This window comes from Capricornis sumatraensis, chromosome 15 (genome assembly GCF_032405125.1).
Source record: "Capricornis sumatraensis isolate serow.1 chromosome 15, serow.2, whole genome shotgun sequence".
Taxonomy (NCBI): Eukaryota; Metazoa; Chordata; class Mammalia; order Artiodactyla; family Bovidae; genus Capricornis; species Capricornis sumatraensis.
In genome coordinates, this window is record NC_091083.1 from 57,040,186 (window position 1) to 57,058,282 (window position 18,097).

Consider the following 18,097-nt stretch of genomic DNA (forward strand, 5'->3'; position numbering starts at 1 on the left):
AGGAGGGCATGGCAACCCACTCCAGTAATCTTGCCTGGAGAATCCCAACAGAGGAATCTGGAAGGCTACAGTCCACAGGGTTGCAAAGAGTCAGACACGACTGAAGTGACTTAGTCACTTCACACACACACAGACTTACACACACATGTATCAAGAGAGATTAAAAATAACCCAACAATACCGAGTGCTGGTGAAGGTGACAGAGGCTAGACTCGCACACTGCTGGCAGCACAGGAAATGGGGCAGCCACCCTGGAAGAGAGTTCGCAAGTCTCCTATAAAGGTAAAAATAGGCTTTCCCATGACCTAGCAATCCCACTCCTAAGCATTTATTTAAGAGAAACGGGAACTGATGTTCACACAGAAAACGTGTACATGAATATTTATAGTAACTAAACCCAGAACAACACATACAACCCTTGTGAAAGGGTAACAAACTGGAAATGAACACCATGGACATAACTGGGCAGCAGAAAGGAATGCAGCACCTGCCATACAACGAGGAGCGTTCTCAGTGACACTGTACTCTGCGATGCCACCAACATGATGGCCTCGAAAAGACAAAGCTACGTCTAGAGAGAGAACAGTGGATGCCGGGGAGGCTACAGATGAGCATGGTCCACACCCTGAGTAGGGTGATGGTCACAAAAATCTCTATGGATCAGACTCCCTCGTGGCTCAGTGATTAAGAGTCCACCTGCCAATGCAGGAGACATGGGTTTGATCCCTGATCTGGGAAGATCCCACATGACATGGAGCAACTGGGCCTGTGCACCATAACTAGAGAAGCCACCACAATTAGAAGCCTGCATACTGCAACTACAGAACAGCCCCTGATCACCACAACTAGAGAAAGCCTGTGCAGCAAACAAAGAGCCCGCACAACCAAAAATCAATAAACTATCAAAAATAAAATGAAACTCAAGACAACCATACATCAAGGAAAGGTCCATTTTACTGTATGTTTATTAAAAAAAAATGTTTTTTTAAATCTGGACTTGTGTTTCTTCTTTGGTTTGCAACTTATTCTTCTAGCTAGTCATTTTTGTTGTAGTTCACAAAAGTATCAGTCTGTAACACATTGGAAATTACAAAAAATATAATCTGGTCCTTTACCAAAAACAGGTAAGGAAGAACTATTGCAGGATGTGTACCTACAAGTGGGACTTTAGGGTCTGAAAGAAGGGCTGACCACACCCCACAATGGTGGGCACCCCAAGGTTCCCGATTCCCACCCCTCTCTTTTTATTTATCATGAATTCAAGTTCACACATTTACCAATTGTGGTAAAAACTGTAAGACTGACCATCTTACCCATTCCTACACGACCCATTCAGTAATGTTAACTATTTGCCCATTACCCTGTAACTACCTCTCACTTTTTATTTTTTGGCAGAGGCATGCGGGATCTTGGTTCCCCGACCAAGGACTGAAACCTCACCCCAGGCAGTGAAGGTGTGGACCCCTAACCAGAGGACCACCAGGAAATTCCCTCTTAATTTTTATGTAACTGAATATATCAAATCTTTGTAAATGTGTCAATCTATTTTTCCCCATTTTTGTTCAATAAATCCTTCTCCATCCCCTAATCTACACTGACTTCTCCTACACTGCACTCTAAAGCTCTGTTGCCTTGCCCACAGGTAACCTCTCCATCTGGAGTTAATCTGGGCGAGCCTGAGAGACAGACCAACTCCGCTCATCCAAGTGGTGCCAGCCAGTCCCAGAAGCCCTGAAGAATGGCCCGTCTCTCCCTGGGCCCAGCAGGTGCACTAGCATTTCTCTCTGAGGGGTCTTGGGAGGGGGAGTGGGGAGGCTCTCTATTAGGTTTCATTCCAAGGATACTGTATTCAAAGACCTTCAAAATTACCTGAGGTAGTCTCAAAAATTTCTACAAGAGCTACAAATTCTTTGTTACTTCTACACATACCATTATGTAATAATTAAAACAATCATGTTTTAACACAACCACCTACTATGAAAACAAGGCAGATTTAAAAGCCTTGATAATGTCTTTCCTGGTGGCTCTAAAAAACTTGTCTTAAAAAAAGAGCAGGGCCAGGCTTCCCTGGTAGCTCAGTGGTAAAGAATCCACTATCAATGCTGGAGACACAGGTTGGATTCCTGATCCGGGAAAAGCCCACATACTTCGGAGCAACTAAGCCCGTGTGCCACAACTACTGAAGCCCTGGAGTCTGTGCTCCACAACGAGAAAAGCCACTAGAGCAAGCAGCCCATGCACGAGAGCAGTCTTCACCAGCCATAACCAGTGAGAAGCCTGCACAGCAACAAAGACAGCACAGCCAAAAAAAAAAAGCCCTAAGCAGGTAATCCCCAGAGTTAACAGCTCCTAGTGTGCAGACAGGTGTGCTCTGTGATTCTCCAGGGGGAGCCAGTGGTGCAAGGCCATAGCGGGCCACTCACTATCTCTGCTCCTCTGAGATGCCGTTTCTAGGGCTGCCGTGGGCACTGCAGCCTCCCCAAACACCACTGGTCATCACAGAAGTGTGGCTGGACAGGCAGCCTGAAAAGCCACTGTGTTGCCAGGGGCTGGAGGACGGAGTGCCCAGAGGCAAGTTCCAGGCCACAAAAATCACAAATCATATTATGGGCAGTCTGAACACAGAGGAGCTAAGAAACAGGCTAATAGTGTAAGAATGGCTGTTAGGAATCTGGAGAGAGAGAGGCACTACTCTGGGCGGAAACCTCATCAGGGTAGGGACCAGGCTCTGTTTAAACAATGTTTCCACAAGGGGGAATAACTTATGGATTTTCAACAGTAAACTTACAGACCAACGTAAACATCTGCCTTGACAGCATAAAGGTAAAAGGACAAAGAAAAGTCACAGGGAGGAAGAGGGAATAGAGGCCAATGCCCTTCAGGTTGTAAGATGACAGTGCAGGACAAAGTCTGTCACACGGGGACAGGAGCACACTACACTGGGCAGGACGACAAGGAAGCTGTGGCTTAAGTCAGGACAGCAGGAGCAAGGGTCTGTCAGGTTACGCCAGGGACCACTAGCCAGCACTTCAGGGACAGCTGCTTTGCCCCCCAACTCGGGGCCCGACCTTCAGAAAAAGAAAACTTCACTGAAAACAAAAATACTAACGGTGAGACACAACTGGTGTCCCAAAGACAGCTGACCTCTCTTCTTTGAAGGGATCTTCCTTTACAATCCATGATGAACCCGGAAAAAAGGACCTGGGGCACCTCCTCAGGCAGGGGAGGGCCAGCTTTCCCCAGAGCAGGGACAGATATACACGGAAACACCCATGGTCTGCACGTGTAACCCTGAGCTCATCATCTATACTAGCAGGAAAACGTCAGTACACTGCAGAGCAGGAGGAAATGGCCGCCGATGACCACAGATGAAACCGAAGAAATGCACCTGATTATAAGCAGAAGCAGCCAACATGGGAGATGTGGAAGGGATGCTGCCGAGTATGGTCATCTGCTACCTTTGCTCCTAACTTAAAATGAATGTCAAATGTACAGAATTTCTACATTGGCTAGGAAAACAGAGGAACTCCTAAAAATGACACCTTTCTTCCTTAATAAAGAGAGACACTGATGCCAAGCCTCAAAATAAAGACAGACAATTAAGTGAGTAAAACAGGTTCCTCTTTAAGAAGGACTTGCCGCCATCATCAGTGTCCAAGGAAGGACCAACCCACCAGAGAGCAGCAGCTGAGCCACACTTGCTCACTGAGAGCGTGTGCTCCTGTACTGAAGAGAGCGGACACTCTGCCCCACAGAGGGAGCAACAGGCTGACCGGCACGGGCTCAGCAACACCCCTGGGTGAAACGAAAAGGCCCCAGCAGGTCACACTTGAAGCCTTTCTGAGGAATAAACTGAGTGCTGCCTCAGTCCTGGCAGAGCAGTCAGCACGTCTGTGGAATTAATTTTATCAGTTGTGACTTATAACCAGAAACCAAATAAGAATTTTCTTTCATAACCTAATGCTTTCAGTCAAAAGGAAAAAGTCAGAAGTTGATCAAAGTAACTTACATGTTTGAATACAAGGAGAGTCGAACTGAACATTCTCAAAAGCCTATGACTCTGAGAGGAGGCTGCCGACGGCCCAATGTGGATGGCAGTGCCTCACTTCCACCCTGGCCCTCCTGGTCAGCGTCCCTGAGGCGCAAACAGCAGGGCGACACTGCCTCAATGTAAAGGGGCCTAAAGTGAGCTAGAACCCCCACACCCCGAGCATGACCGACAGACACAGCGACATACGTGCCTCAGCACTGGAGCAAACAGGTGCTCACCTATGTGCAAGGCTGCAGCAAGAGATTCTGGGCTGACCATGCTATGACCAAACATTTCCAGAAAACCTTAACGTATTCCCAAAGCTGAATGTGAAACTAGACAGCAAAAGTGTTTCTTATAAAAGCAATGGGCAGCAGAGCTTTCTGGGTGCTGGTGTTTTACACTCAGAACGCTGACGATCTCAGAGGGCTGAAGTCACAGGCCCCTTCCACCCAGGGAGCCATCCGCTGCCCCTGGCTTTCAGTGGACAGGCTGCGCGTCAGCAGGCAGACTGGAGAACAGGAGGGACGTGTTCTATGACAGAAAAGGCAGACAGGCTCAGGGACAAGGCCACTCTCGTGAATGACTACCAGGAAGGATCCTCACAACTTTCAAATCCTCAACTGTGAATATCACATGAAAATGCCTGTGACTGAAATCACAGTCACTCAGAAGTGTGCAGGCTAAGAGACCTACTTAAGGCTTCAAGAGAGCCCGGGGGCTGAGCAGTGCAGGACATGACACTGACAACCCAACAACCCGTCACCTGGGGGCAGCGTCACCCCTAGCAAGTGGACTGGATGCTTCAACTCCAGAATGAATGGAAGCTTAAGACACACACAGTGGGTCAAAGTCCATAAAACATGGCATATGCAGCCACGATGCCTTCTGTGTCTCACCAGCCAGGGCCACCCCGAGGCGGGCCAGCCCAGGGTTCCCACTGTCGGCCGACTGTCTCTGATGAAGCAGTGGGGCCAGCTCCCTGAAGCCAGAACCAAAACCAACCATTCTGTCAAATCCAGCATGAAACCAAGTATGAGCTGCACCAACTACCCGGTGACAAGCCATCTGTAAAGAGATGTCTGATGTCAGAGGTGAGCATCAAGACACACACATGTGCTGTTGCAGTTATACTGGTGACAGCCCTCGTGATTATCACGGAAATTTCACCAACACAGCAGTTACAGTCTAGGCGTGCTCACCATGTACAGGCGTTTGGGGCACACATACTCTAGACCAAGAGGTCGGTGGCACAGGTACCTAGTCCAGGAGGGGCGGGAGGGCAGCTCTCAGGTCACTTGCCTGGGCTGAAGCCCGGTTCTGCCACTTACGGGCTCCGGGACCCGAGCAGTTACTCAACACCTCCACCTCCTTTTCATCCAGTAGAGCTGGAGCTGGCCTGGCATGGAATGTCTGTGAGCAAGCTCCTGCAAACTGAGGAAAACAGTGCTGGGTACATGATAAACATGAGTGATTACTACTTTGGCCTCCAATTTACAGATGAGAAGACTACACAAACAGACAAAGTTCATAATGGTGAATTAAAGTTAGGAAGGTTATATTCAAACTCTCAGCTTGAACACTGTTGTTGAATACATTTTTTTGTTGTTGTTACATATATTTTTGATATAAAATCCAAAGTTCACTAATTTGCCTTCTTGTCATCTGCCTTTTAAAAATATAGGAAAACACCTGCCTTCAAGGCTTTAGGGGGCTAGCATGTGACCAGGTAAGGCTGTATCAAGCTGCTGCTCACGGAAACACACTCTTCTCCTGTGACCACCACAAACAGGTGTGCTGTTCATCAGCTGGATGGTCATTCTGGAGTAGGGACAGGACAAAGACTGCTGCCCACTCCAGACAGCAGCAAGGGGGTCTAATGAAATAACAGGTTTACCGCATGACACTGCAATTCTGTGAGCAGTTTAAAGAATGCTACAAGTAAAAGGTAGATCTTAAGAACTTCACTGGTAGTCAAGTGGTTAAAACTCTGTGTTCCCAACGCAGGGGGCATGGGTTTGACCCCTGGTCAAGGAACTAAGATTCCACAGGCTGCACAGTTGAGCCTTGGAAAAAAAAAAAGGAAAAAGGCAGATCACAGATGCTTACGAAGGTTTGCACAGTACCCCCAGAGGCCAGTAGGTCCAAGAGTGCCCCTAACACCTATGTGCACTGCAGTCAGCCAGCCTGAGTGAGGATGAGATGGCTGGACAGCTGGCCTACTCGGCCGCCAGGACAGCCCCCTCCGTTATCCTTGTCATGGATCAATTTTTATAAAAGAAAGGGCAGGGGCAGATGAAACAAGTGTGGGCGTCACACTGGTACTACACGCCAGGGAGTAGGATGCTGCTGGTAACAGTCAGCTAGAATCACCCAACCAGGTAGGATGATGCAAGAGAACGGCACCAACAGAAACAGCATTTTAAGAAGAAAATCCCGTGCTGTCATGGTAAGGTGGGTGACAACACTGATTGTGCTCAACCCCCATTACCAAGCACGTCAATGTGTCTCCTGATCTATACAATTGGATAACAGCTACCCATGCAAGCTGTCCCAGGGATTAAGGCAGATGCACAGGAAGGAGCCTGGCTGCCTCTCAAGCGGATCGCTTCAGAGGGCTTGCAGCTGGGGGGGTGGAGGGGGGAAGTCTCCACATGAACTGTAGAGGAGAACAAACTGTTTCAAACTGAAGACAACTACAACTAGACAGTTAAAAAATACTCCAAATATAATCTTTAGACATTCTAGTTTCATCTTAAAATGAAACTGAGTCATTAAACTGCACTAAAAATTTTAACTTTACAAGTGATGAGCCTCGTGATTCAAAAGTAAATATAGCCCAGTAAATGGCTTCCCTGGTGGCTTGGTGGTAAAGACTCTGCCTGCCAATGCAGGAGACACGGGTTCGATCCCTGGTCCAAGAAGATCCCACAAGACTCGGAGCAACTAGGCCCGTGTGCATAGCTACCAAACCCTGTGCTCCTAGAGCCTATGCTCTGCAACAAGAGAAGCCACTGCAAGGAGAAGCCCGTGCGCTGCAACTGGAGAGTGTCCCCCGCTCACAACCAGAGAAAAGTCTGTGCAGCAACAAAGCTCCAGCAGGGCCCAAAATAAGTAAATAAATAATTTGAAAAAAACACAGCCCAGTAAACACTGTTATCTGGAATACAATTTCTTTTTTCGGTTAATTAAAAACAAAACAAGAAAACAGATGTGGCCTGGTTTCATGCATCAGAAAAAGTCTATCACGAAACTATCACTCTTTTTTATTTAAAAATCTTAATTTAAAGGACACAACAAAATTTATTACAACTGGTCAAAAAGGCCCTCACATTTTACTATCAAACCCTAGAGCAGTACCTAAATGAGCAGCAAAATGTAAAATATTGAAGTGTTAAAATCCTTTGTACCTGCCAGAGAATATAAAAATCTGGCTAATATGTGGCAAAAACAACAAAGTTTGTATTCTCTGACCCAGAATTTTTCATTTATCTTAGAGATACCCTCTCATGATGAAAGACACTACTTAATAATAAAGAAAAATTCAATGGGACCGCCTAGCTAAAAATCAAACATTTGCCCTGCTACTAATCCCTTCCAATAATAGAAGGGAAACTAAAAGCCAGGCAGGTGGCACATGCTCCCTGTGCAGAGCCCAGTCTGGCTGAGTTGAAGCTGTGACAGGGGCCCAAGGTCTTGGCCCCCTGCCCTCAATTCATTACCTCTGAGGCACCACAGGCCAGGACAGGGCAGGTGAGTTCAGTCTAGCACATTTCCACTCCACCCGCCCAGAGAACAGAGGCACAGGGCCCTAGGGAGAGCTCTCCCAGAAAGAAGCTGGTCATCCCAGAGATAGCCAGGGCGGGGCACAGCGCACAGGGGTAGCAAGTCAGCATTCCAATCCTCTGACTCTCAGGACTGCAACTTTATAACCAATTGGTATAGCTCAGTCCTGTCCAACTCTTTGCGACCCTGACCCCGTGGCCTGTAGCCTACCAGGCTCTTCCCTCCATGGGATTCTCCAGGCAAGAATACTGGAGTGGGTTGCCACTGCCTTCTCCAATAGAATTCCTTAGAACACAGCAATGGAGACTGTACATTCCACTTTGTAAACCACCATGTTTTCCAGTGCTCAGTGTAGAAAAATTAAAAGGACAATAAAACTGTAAGTAACTCATAATGAATAAGGCTCATTTATACTCATACAGTCAAGGAATATTCACTGATCACTCAAAATGTATCACACAATTTAAAAATATTACTTGGGTAGCTGGGTTTAATGTGTCATGAATAAAGGACTATGGTTTCTGTCACAGAACCAAGTTTTAAAAACCAGTCACATGGACACACCTACAAAGCTGAAAGATTCGTGAGTAAAGTGGACCTCTGAAGTACATAGACAACCCCTGAAAAGGAAACATGAGGGCATTTTCATGACATCCACTGAATGCATGGTCTCACCAATGTGAATTACCAATATGTCTGCAAAGCTCTTGGAATTGGAAACAATTCTTACCTGCTAAAGACAAAATCTATTAAATGTCTGCCAGTGCCAAGAACTAAGGCAGAACGTACCATTTCACCGATATAACATCCTCAAATAAAATTGATGCAAAGGTGACAAAAGACAAAATCGAAACTAAAGGCTGTTTTGGTAATCGAATCCTTAAATCTTCTGGGTTGAATTTCGACTGACCACTAACAGACCACTATTAATCCTCTTCGGGCAATGTCACTATCTGAGCGTGGCCCTGCCATCAGGACAGTAGGCCTAACAGTTCCTTCTTTTCTTTTTTGGCCACCCCTCTTGACATACAGGATCTTAGTTCCCCAACCAGGGATGGAACCCATGCCCTCTGCACTGGCAGCGTGGAGTCTTAACCACGGACCACCAAGGAGGTCCCAACAGTCCCCTCATTCCCTCTCTTAAATAAGGGGCAGCATCTTTGTCAAATACGGATATTCTCATTTTTGAGCATCTTTGTCACTTGTATTTAGGAAGCAGTTGAGGACACAGCTTCCTACTTATATCTCCTGTACTCCCCAACAGGCAGTAAGGGCAGGTTCCATGACCCTCATCTCAGTGGTCAAGCACTTGAGCCTGAGTCTCGTCCTCTTTCAGGAAGGAAATTCAAGCACAGGCTCTGCCAACAGACAGGGAAGTACTGTGACGGAGCAAGAGGCAGTCTGTAGTTCGATAATGCTCCGCTCTGCCCAGCCAACAAGAACATAAAAAGGAGCTCCACTGGGAAGCACTGCAGCCTTAACTGCTGTGTGGGGAGCACCGGGAGACCCACAAGGGCGCCATCAAGAGCTAAGAGTCTCCTCCACACTGCTTGTGCAAGAGCTGGTCGTCATGTGCCACACCTGTCCCCTGAAGACACAGGAATTTGTCTCCTTCCTGGAAAACTGGCTGACCTCATTGGCTGAGATATGGTTCACCTACAGCACTATATACTCCAAACCTTGTACAAAGTACTTTTAAAAGGAGTTAGGGAATTTTTTCAAGGATGATTATATCTGTGTCTATCATGATCATTTGCAGACTTCCCTAGGGGTCTAGTGGTTGCAACTCTACTGTAGGGAATGTGGGTTCAGTCCCTGTTTGGGTAACTAAGATCCCACGTACCCTGTGGTGTGGCCAAAAAAAAAAAATCATTTGTAAAATCAATTACACCCCAATAAATTTTTTGTACAGATCATGCTCATTTTAGTCCCTGAATTTAGAAGCAAACTCTCACCTTGTATAAAACTCCACCTTGTTCCCTTACCCCCTGCATAGCTGCTACACAGCATTTTAGTCATTCATTTGATGCCCACTGAGCATCAACTACAGCCCATGACCAAGGCAAGCACGTCATGCCTAGGCTCTGAGATATGCCATCAGCAGCTTACCAGGGATTCTGCCTGGCGGTGGCAGTGGCAGGGAAGTTAGCGCAGGAACCAGGACAGAGGCCTGACTCCAAGTCCAGGACTGAGACAGAACAGAACACTAGTCTTTAGGGTAGCTCCGCCTGGAGCATAGAGCACCCACCCTCTGAGAGCAAGGGGGCTCAAGAACACAAAGGGCCAAGAGATGCGTGGTATGTGTTCAGTCCCGGCACCACGGTAACACAGTGAATGAAAACCAAGAACATAAACTCACTGAGTGAAGGTTCTGGAAATGACTTGAGTCCTTCCGTCACATAGGAGGATTCAGAGCACGTCTGAGGGACAGCTCATTTTCATGTGGTTTTAACGGGTTACTCCACCTCACTCATTTTATCAACAATTGTCACTGAGTATCTGAGGCTAACGTGTGGGATCTACTTTTAGGGGAAGTTAACTGAAGACAAGAGCTGACAAAAACCTTTTTATTTTTGACTAACTATAGACTAAAAGTTGCACAAAGGTTTACAAGGAGGTCCAAAAACCTTTCTGAACCACCGCTAACTGGTTATGCTTTTCCAAAGGGGAGGTAACTAGCCAGACCTCCCTCAGCAGCCAGCACCTCAAGGACTCGGCACTCACCACAGTGACTTCCTAGAGACGCAGGCTGCTGCCAAGCTCGTCACCTCCACTTTCTCTGTCAGTATTTCCCGGGCATGCAGCACATGCCAGCCCCTGTTCTCTGCACAAACAGGCTCCCTGTGGACTTTACCTCACAGTGAAAGATTAAATTATAATAAATATATTAAGTAGGACATTAGAAGAATGAAGTGCAGTGGGAAAACTAAGTACGGAAGGGAAACACGGGACAGGAGGTGGTGAGTTGCTTCTGAACTGTGGTGCTGGAGAAGACTCGAGAGTCCTTTGGACTGCAAGGAGATCAAACCAGTCAATCCTATAGGAAATCAGTCCTGAATATTCATTGGAAGGACTAATGCTGAAGCTCCAATACTTTGGCCACCTGATGCAAAGAACTGACTCAGTGGAAAAGACCCTGATGCTGAGAAAGACTGAAGGCAGGAGGAGAAGGGGATGACAGAGAATGATGGTTGGATGGCATCACCGACTTGATGGACTTGAGTTTGAGCAAGCTCTGGGAGTTGGTGATGGACAGGGAGGCCTGGTGTGCTGCAGTTCACGGGGTTGCAAAGAGTCAGACATGACTGAATAACTGAACTGAACTGAGTTGAAACAGCAGGCAGGCAGTCGGGGAAGGGCTGCCTACCCTGAGGCTAAAGGTAACGACACCAGTGATCTAGGTAGAGCCAGGAAGAAGCATGGAAGTCTGTCAAGAAACAGGCTGAGAAGCCACTGTGGCAGGGGTCAGAATGAGACAGGGGCCAGAGGGAGGAGACTGGTTACAGAGGCTGAGAGTGTTCTGACAGGCATCTCTGCCCACAAGGGTCCCCATCCCAGGCCACAACAGTTCCACAGCTGAGGGCCCCTCAGCAAAGCCGAGTCTCCTCCATGAGCCTCCCAAGCGTCTGCTCATCAGATAACTCCTAGACGCTCTGCCTTCACCACGTTTAAGAGGTCCAGGCAACCGGCTCCAGCAGCATGTGTGCCCCTCACAGCCCCATGCTGCTGGAAGCAACAGCCACTCAGCCCCTGGCTTGGCCACACGCCATCAGAGGTCCCATCCGAGGGAACCCAAGTTCTGCAACCTTGACAGAGGTGGAAGGAGAACTGCGCAGCTCTCAGGCAAGAAGTTTCTCAAAGCCTCTGAGTCTTGCCTCATAATTTCATCCCTCAAAGTTTGACAGGTGCCTTGATCCTGAAATTCAGCACCACGTTTAACAAGACAGAAGCAAATAAAAGAACATAAAATCTCAGCAGCTTTGGCTGAAGTTCCGTCTTGAGGCAACCAGATTACAGATGGGGCAGAATAACTGTTAGCAGATGGTTTTTAAACAGACAACTAGTAAGGACAAAGGTATCCAGCAGAGCCACCTCTCAAGTTATGACCCCTATTAAGCCTAAACCTGGAAACCAAAACAAAACGGAAACTTTCGCTTCCTTTCCCTGCATAACACAACCGAGCAAATATTGAGAACTCATCTCTCAGGCACAAGAAAAGGCGAGTCCTTAATCCAGCCCCTCAACGCAAACAAGTTCGAAGCTGCAGGGATGAGATCCTGACCCTCTCTTGTATGACTGCAGCACAGGCACCGCTTCAAATGATGTTCCGCCAAGGCAGGAAAAACGTTTTTTTCTTACAAACTGGATGATTTTCACCCGCGAGATTAATTTACACAGCGTCAAGGAATAAAGCTCAATTCCGTGAGCTATAAACATAATGACCCAGACATAGGTTACGTGGCTCCAGGACCGGTGACGCTCCCCTTCTCGCCCGCAGAACAGGAAAGACCCTCCCCGAGGCGGGGGCGCCCTGCACAGATCCCAGTCCCGGAGCGCGAGCTGCCCCGGGGGGAGGGCCCGGCGGCCGCATGTAAGGTCTTTGGCCTCCCCCAGTGAGGGCCCGGCGGCCCGACCGCGGCGCACGGCCTAGGCCTTCCCGCCGCTTCTGAGGCCGTACCGCCGACCCCGGCCCGCCCCGAGGGCTAGGAAGGGGGAGAGGGGGTCGCCGCCATTTCCGGCTGCGGGCGCGCGGCCCCGACGCCCTGCGCCGCGCCACCCCGCACCCCCTCACCCGGCCCCGCGTCACCCTCACCTCGCGCCCCGCCCCCGCTCGCTTATCCCGCCCCCCTCACCCCGACCCCCGCCCGCCTGCCCGGCCGCCCTGCCTTGACGCGAGGCCGCCGGCTCGCCGCGAGCTCACCTGTCCGCGCGCCCGCCCGCCTGCCGACTCCGCGGCTCCGCTCTTCCCTGCGCGGCGCTCCTGGGCAGCCGGCCGACGCGCTCTTCAGCCGGGGCTGCGCTTCGGGACCCGGCGGCGGCGGCGGCGACGGCGGCGGGGGTAGCGGCAGAGGGCGCGGGAGCAGCACCGGCAGAAGCGGCGGGGGCGCGCACGCTCACGCACGCACCCGCACCGGCGCGCGCGCTCCCGGGAGGACGTGGGCGCCGGCGGATCAGAGCCGCGGGCTGGGCAGGCAGCGCGTGCGCTCAGAGCGCTGGACGGAGGCTCCGCCCATGGGCGGAGCCCCGAGTGACAGGAGTGGACCGAGGTTCCCGAGCGCACAGCGGACAGCCCATGGGCGGGGCCCCAGGGCCTGTGGGCGGAGCTCGCTAGCCGAGTCGGAAGTTTCCACCGCCCCGCAGGGGCGGGGCCGAGCAGAGGGGGTGGGGCCTACTCGCCAGAGCGTCAGGTGCTCTCCCGTGCGCCCGCAGGTACTGAGGCCAGATTCGCCAAGACAGGAGTTGAGGGAACTTGTCTTGCAGTTGAGTATGCCCCGTGCTTTACGTAAGACTGAGAAACCGTAATTGATCTCGTCGAAGAACTGGAGAGGGAGCTGGTGGGAGATGACCCGGAGGCCGACGGCCGCTGAGCCACTGTTAGGGACTGACGTTTGCTCATCCCTGCAGCGCAGAGATGCGACTTCCTGCCTGCCTGCCCAATCATCGAAGTGCCACCGCCATTGTCCAGCCCCTCCCAGAACCACTGGCAAACAATGACTCAAAAGGGTAGTTGAACCAACTTCCACTCACTCCCCTGCCACGCAAGGTACGACCCCTGCTCATCTCACTGACCTCTTGAGGGAGGGGAGACCTGCTCGCTAGCCTTCCCTATCGCTCCTGTCAGAAACGGTTCTACCATTTACTGAGTGCCTGCTCTGTACGTGGTATACTGGTATGTGTGCCAGTTTCCATCCTAGAAGCCATCCAACAGACTTCTCTGGTCAGTACTCCTCTACCTCCTCACTCCCACACTTGCCCATTGGCCATTTTCCACTCAGCAGAGTCATATTCTTAACACAGAAATTTTACGATATCCAAGGCTCCCTGTGACACATTGTGTGTTAGTTGCTCAGTCTTGTCCGACTCTTGTGACCCCATGAACTGTAGCCCACCAGGCTCCTCTGATGACACATTGAGTAAAATCCAGACTCAGAGCCAACAAGCTCCAGCCCCCTCTACCTCTGTCCTCTTACATCTCTGCCATCATGCCGGCTTTAAACTGCCCAGTCTGTCCCAGGTTTGGGCACTGTACGTGGCAGAGAGCTCAGGAAGTCGCCTGGCAGTTGTTAAATTGTGCAACATCAAACAGGCAGAAAGAAAAGACCTATGAAAACCGAGAAGCAGAAGGGCCAGATTCATATCTATGTCTTTTGATTCAAGAGGATGAAAGATTCTGAGCAGAATCAGGAGGAATGAGAATCAAATGGACCCAGTACCAATTTCAGAGTGAGGTTTCTTGGGCACTCAAAGAATGAATGAAGCAACAGACCTGGTACCAATTTCAGAGTGAAGCTGCACAAATGAATGAAGCAGTCCTTAGTGAGTCTTTCCTTGACCTACTAGTTCCTCTTTAGGAATATTCTAAGAAAATATTCCCAAATACAGAAAAAAGTATATCACTAAGCTGTTCTTATAATAGTAAAAATGGAAACCTAAAAGACATTCAAATGAAACAATTATAAAATGTATACAAAGTTACTTAATAGCATTGAAAATTCTTTTAAGAGCTCCTGAAAGTAAAAAGAGCAAAATGCATATGTTTAAAGTTCAGTTCAGTCTCTCAGTCGTGTCTGACTCTTTGCGACCCCATGAATCACAGCACGCCAGGCCTCCCTGTCCATCACCAACTCCCGGAGTCCACTCAAACTCACGTCCATCGAGTCGGTGATGCCATCCAGCCATCTCATCCTCTGTCGTCCCCTTCTCCTCCTGCCCCCGATCCCTCCCAGCATCAAAGTCTTCTCCAATGAGTCAAATCTTCGCATGAGGTGGCCAAAGTACTGGAGTTTCAGCTTTAGCATCACTCCTTCCAAAGAAATCCCAGGGTTGATCTTGCAGGCCAAGGGACTCTCAAGAGTCTTCTCCAACACCACACTTCAAAAGCATCAATTCTTCGGCACTCAGCTTTCTTCGCAGTCCAACTCTCACATCCATACATGACTACTGGAAAAACCACAGCCTTGACTAGACAGACCTTAGTCAGCAATGTCTCTGCTTTCGAATATGCTATCTAGGTTGGTCATAACTTTTCTTCCAAGGAGTGAGCATCTTTTAATTTCATGGCTGCAATCACCATCTGCAGTGACCCTGGAGCCCAAAAAAATAAAGTCTGACACTGTTTCCACTGTTTCCCCATCTATTTCCCACGAAGTGATGGGACCAGATGCCATGATCTTCGTTTTCTGAATGTTGAGCTTTAAGCCAACTTTTTCACTCTGCTCTTTCACTTTCATCAAGAGGCTTTTTAGTTCCTCTTCACTTTCTGCCATAAGGGTGGTGTCATCTGCATATCTGAGGTTATTGATATTTCTCCCGGCAATCTTGATTCCACCTTGTGTTTCTTCCAGCCCAGCGTTTCTCATGATGTACTCTGCATATAAGTTAAATAAGCAGGGTGACAATATACAGCCTTGACATACACCTTTTCCTATTTGGAACCAGTCTGTTGTTCCATGTCCAAAAGTACATTACAAATATGTTTATAAAATAAGTCAACCTGTTTGGAGATAGTAAGACAGGAATACTGTCAACTGTGGACAGTGGCTGCAGTCCAGTCCTGCCCTTCACAGGCCCTTTAGTGAGGTCAGGTGGGCACCCTTATCCTCACCTTGAGGAAACTGGCACTTTATGGAAGCAACTGCCACAGCTGCCCTCCAATGCCAGCCCCACCACTTGCTACAGCCCTTCAAGCTCTCAAAGTTCATCTCATGGGTCAATTACTTAGGGGAGCCACCTGAGGGCTAGGTCCATGTCAGGGTCATCCTTGTCCCCCACAAGGCCTAGCAAACTCTTACCCACAAGACATTTAAATACTAAATAAATGAAGACCACTTGGAACCCATTTCATCATCAGCGAGGGTAAATGCTGACCATAGGCAATGGAGGAAGGTGTTTTCTCCAGTTGGCACAGCCTCACACTTCATGCTGTGTGGTGTGGACTGCCGTGCTGTCACATACAATTCACATACAATTTGAAGTCAATCACTTTCCCTGCCTTTGCATCTGGGGCAAGTCATGCTCTCTGACCCAAAGGAGGTCCAGTGCTCTCAGTATAAGGATTTCCCACTGGGCACATCCAAGACAAAAGGAGCACTGCACGGTGCACTAGGGCAGTGCAGACGGAGGCTCTCCCACAAGTTTTGGGGAGGTGCAGCCAGCACTCCAGGGCACAGCATTAAGAAGGAAAAGCGGAGCACAAGAAGTGTTAAGAATGGCAAGAGAATGAGAATACACATTCACATGTGCTTGTCTCTGCATGAAGAAAGCACTAGGAGGGTGAAGAGTTATTGGGAGATGTGTGGGGTCTGGGCAGTGAATGGGTTTGACCCAGCCTGGTATCCAACCTGTCGAGGATGCATGTGCCCTTCCTGAACCACCATGGCGGTTACAGCTGCAAGTGGACAACCTCAGGAGTTCAGGCCCAAGCCCTTCAGTGTGTGAATGCTGGCTGGCCTGCCACCTTCTTGCTGCAGTGCCCACCTGCATGGCTCTGGAAGCTTGGCCTGGACTCACTGTAGCTTGGCTGGCTCATCCCCATCCTTCATACCCCTTCCCCAGAGACCCCCCAGCTTTGTCAACACACTCTCTCATGGCACTGAAGACATGAAATTTGCATTTGAGACCCTCTGTCTCCTGCCTGCCTCTCCCCACAGTGCAGGCTCCTGACAACAGGGATCCGGTTGGTTACCTTGCCACTCTTTCGCCACCTTCCTGAATGAAGTAAGAAACATCACATGAGCTGAAGTCCGTTTTCCCCCCAAAAAATGCTTTATTGACAAATCACCATTGTTTACTTTAGGGAAAAGAGAAACCCAGGATGCAATCACTATCCCTGCATCCTGCCTTCCCAACACACCCCATCTGAGACTCCAACACCAGGGAAAGAGCATGGAGCAGCGTTCCTCCCAAGGCACAGCGTGGACTGCAGCTCCCCCGCCCCCCAAGTGTCTGAAGTGACCAGCACATGCAGGAACCAGGCAGCACACCACAGTCCAGCAGAGAGGACACTAAGCTGATGGCTCCTCCCCCTCGAAAGCACACACAGGTGGTCGAGGTCTCTGCCCACCAAGAGCCTGTAAGGCACAGAGCTGCCCCTCCAGATGCACCAGACATGGGGCCAGGGGTGAGGCTGCTAGGCTGTGGCAGCATCAGAGGAGAAAGAGATCTTTGTAGCTCCTGAGAAAAGGCAACAGCAGAGTCCCAGCTGACCTGAAGCCCCAGCCCTGACCTACCTGCAGGGTCTGCCTGCTGCTTGCCGGCCCCGGCATGTGGCATACCCGCAGGCTGCAGCCGCTGACTGAGGAGAAGCCAGCCAGGGCTGGTTTGCGCAAGGGCAACGCCGGCCCTCCATGGAGGGGCTGGTCTTTCTCCTGCCTCCATCCCCACTGGCCAGCAGATGCTGCTGTGGTCACCAAGAGGAGAGAAGCCAGTTTCTACATAGGAATGGAGTGCACTCATGACATAAAACAGCACTGGCACAGCCATGCTGCCCCTTGGCTGGATGCAGGGTTTTACATAATGCTCAAAACCCACTGAAGAATCCTCGTTTGTATATAAAAACATTATAAACAAAGCATAAGGTGATGTAAGGCGTGCATTTCAGCTTGAGTCCAAAGAAACTTTCTAACTATGAGGCTAAAGCTGCTTCGCTTAGTTTTACTTTTTGAAAAATCCACTGCTTTTATAGAAAATAAAGAATTTGCTTTTGTTAAAGCTAGATTGTTAGTGTAACAATTAGGCAGCTGCTGATCATCAACTTTTTTCTAGGTCTCAGAAAATGGATAGTTTTCCTGTTTAGCATTTTGAAATTAAACTGCAGATCAGGCAGGGCTTTCTGGATGACTCGTCCTTCTGTGACTTACGGAAAGACTTTGGAAAACACACCACATTTTACGTTTACCACATCCCCCCCTTTAAACATGCTGACCAATTAAGAGATTCCCAACAGAAGCCTGGCTTTGGCTCAGTCACCCTGGGACCCACCACCCTGCCCACTCCCTGCCCTAAGGCAGGATGGTGAAATGATCTGCTGATCTGACAGAGGGGGAGGCATCTGTGGACAAG

The 18,097-nt window shown here is 49.4% G+C and overlaps 1 protein-coding gene across 3 annotated transcripts in view; it reads right to left on the reverse strand.

Annotated features, from left to right (window-relative positions):
• Positions 1-12,846, reverse strand: part of DNAJC5 (DnaJ heat shock protein family (Hsp40) member C5) — a 29,321-nt gene extending 16,475 nt beyond the window's left edge. For all 3 annotated transcript variants that reach the window (XR_011145930.1, XR_011145931.1, XM_068987029.1), the window contains exon 1: positions 12,738-12,846. The gene's annotated coding sequence lies outside the window, so the exon portion shown is untranslated. The remainder of the gene's footprint in view (positions 1-12,737) is intronic.
• Between the last annotated feature and the right edge of the window lie 5,251 nt (positions 12,847-18,097).